Genomic DNA, 2909 nt, shown 5'->3' with positions numbered 1-2909 from the left:
AAGATTCAAAGGTCATGGCAAAAGTTACTAAAAATGGAAAATGACCTATAATTCAAAGTTTCCAAATTTGGCAAGTTTTTGGTCCACTTTCAACTTGACCTTTCACTATCAAAGATGTTTCAAATGGATTTTTGGTGAACATGAAAGTTGTAGATCTTTATCTCCCCTTTCCAAAAAGTCCTAATTCATGTCCATATGATGAATGGTTGAGAAGTTATGGTCATTTGATCACAAAGTGTGCATGGAAATTCAAAATGGCATAACTTTTGATACAATGCTCCAAATTGGTTCATTCTTTTGGCAAAATGCTTCTCATGTTCAAGACATCTCAAAATGAGCTTTGCCATGCATGTGAAAAGTGTGTATGTTCATTATTTCACACATGTGCAAATTGAAGAAAATATTCAACATTCATTTTTGGCTTAAGATGCAAGCAAACAAATCTTCAAATCATGACCCTTGGATGTTCTTAAGTGGATTGAGAGCTTAACATGGAGCTGTACACGTGGGTTATGGCAAGGAAAGCTCATTTTGCATTTTTGCAATTTGCTTCATATCTCATTAATCATGATTAACCAATGGAAAATATGATTAGCATTGTCATTAGCATGGAGTATAAGTACCAAAACCCTAATCATAACTGCCATAACAGAACCATTTCAGATCAAAATCAAAAACTCTCTCAAAATTTCTCTCTCTTCGAATTTGGATTTTCTTTACACAAAGCTCCAAGATCATTGCATATTTTTGTTCCTGGTGCTTCACTGAGCAAGATTCATCCACTATTTGGTACAATTCATCAATGAATCGAGCAGTACAAGAGCATGAACATGGCAATGGATTTTGGAAATTGAAGTAGATTCAAGAGGATTCAACCGTTCAATTTTGCTTAAAGCTTCATAGGAAGATCATAGGAGAAGATCTGGAGCATTGGAGCTCTTGAGAACGCGTGAACAGAAACCTACATTTCAAGGTGACTCAAAATTCACTCTCTCTTTTTGTTGTTTTTAGATCATAGAATGGTAGATCTTGATGAGTAGAGCATGTACATGTGATTAGAATTGAAATTGGCTGAGTATTGAGGAAGTTATGTTGATTGTAAGTTTAGATCTCAGAAATGTTTCTCTTCGATCTGAAAAATCTAGAAGGAATTAGGTTGAATTGATAGCATATTTGGAATCCTCGTTGAAAATTGAGTTAAATGATATATGCCTTGTGGATTTCTGGAAATTTTCACGGCGGAGCCACCGTGCGTCTCACCGGAGAAGACGACCGAAGTTGTAGCTCCGGCGTTTGTATTTTGTTAGGGTTTATGCTGTGTAGGATCCATGTGGCTCATGCGTGGACGTTTGATTGGATGAGAGCGCTTGACCAGGCCAGGCGTTATGTTTGACTGCTAAGTGGCATCCTGAGTCGTTTAATGAAACGATGCGTTTTTGTCATTTGAATGTGGAGCGTTGATCTTGATTGCGCACCAGATCGTGTGGTCATGGTTTTTTCTGATTTGATTTGAATATATTTGTTTCCCTCCATTTTTCCATGTTATTTCATTTATTTTGTTCACTTTGTTTAATTCATAAAAAATGCAAAAATGATCCAAATAAGTCCCAATTTTTTTTCATAGATTTGTATGGATGTCTACTTTTTTTTTATGTTAATTTCATGAATTGTTAATGTCTGGGTTTTTATTTGTGAATTTTTGAATTGATGTTGTGCTAAATTGATCTATTGCATTCAATGCATTGTGAGATCCTCATTGTTGAGCCATTTGATCCAATTTTTTGCATGCTTGACATTCATACATGACATGAATTATTGGTCACTGGTTTGGATTTTTTCTCACATGCTATCATTATTTTTGACACATAGAGAAAAGTGTGACAATTTGTGTCACATTTTTGACATTGAATTGGTGCATTTTTGTTCACATGGAATTTGTATCATTCTGGATTTGATTTTTTGCATTTTGAACATTCATGACATGAGGAACTTGTAAAAAAAATGTCAAAGTCATTGCATGCATTTTTGATTTGATATGAATTTTCTAAGTTGGAAGTGCATTCTGTGCCAATTTTTGGTCATTGCATGGCATAGGCAATTTGAGACACTTTCTTTTTGATTTGATGCTGGTCCTTTTGAGGACATTTAGTGGAGTGTTTGAATGTGTAATGTGTAGAAGATTGGGTTCTTTTTTGGTTATTTGGTTAGGTTTTGAATTCATCTCTTATGCTCTTGTTTGTTGGTGTTTTGTTGTGTTGTTTAAATGCACATAAACTAACTTGGTTTTGTGTTTCAGGTTTGGACACTTATCATTGATGGTTGGATTTGTTCTCACTTTGTGAGATACAAATGCATTTGAGTACTGACCTATTGTTGTTTTGTAGGGTTTAATTGATGTGGTGAACTCATGAGCTCATTTGAGTGCTAGGGCACTTATGCACTGAATTGTGTAACTGTTAGAGGGTTTCACTGTTTGTTTTCTGGTTGTATGACTGAAGTACTAATTATTTAGTCTTTGTACAGGTATCTTAGTTGCTTGCTTGCTTTAGCTCTTGTTTGAGCATTGGATTGTGGTTGATACACCACTCAGGTAGTTAGCTTCTTACTTCATGTAGTCTGAAGTCCTGTCACCTTTTTGGAAGGCATTTTGCTGGCAAGTCCTCCTTCAGAGGCTCTGTTTGTGTTTGTTTAAAATTGTGCTCAAAGACCTCCAAGAAGAGGCATGTTATATTTGATAAGACCTCCAAGAGAAGAGGCAATTGACGGATAAAAGGGATTAGTAGCCAATCCCCTGTTATTCAGTGTATCGTTCTTTATGCTCGCACTACATGCTGATGCTTCTGAACATGTGCCCCAGATCATTGTCCAGTGTCTGTCAAGTGGAAAAGGATCCCACTTTCTGGATCCCC

The sequence above is a fragment of the Lathyrus oleraceus genome, chromosome 3 (assembly GCF_024323335.1).
Source record: "Lathyrus oleraceus cultivar Zhongwan6 chromosome 3, CAAS_Psat_ZW6_1.0, whole genome shotgun sequence".
NCBI classification, from domain to species: Eukaryota; Viridiplantae; Streptophyta; class Magnoliopsida; order Fabales; family Fabaceae; genus Lathyrus; species Lathyrus oleraceus.
The sequence above is the reverse complement of the archived record's forward strand: the minus strand, read 5'-3'. Positions refer to the sequence as shown.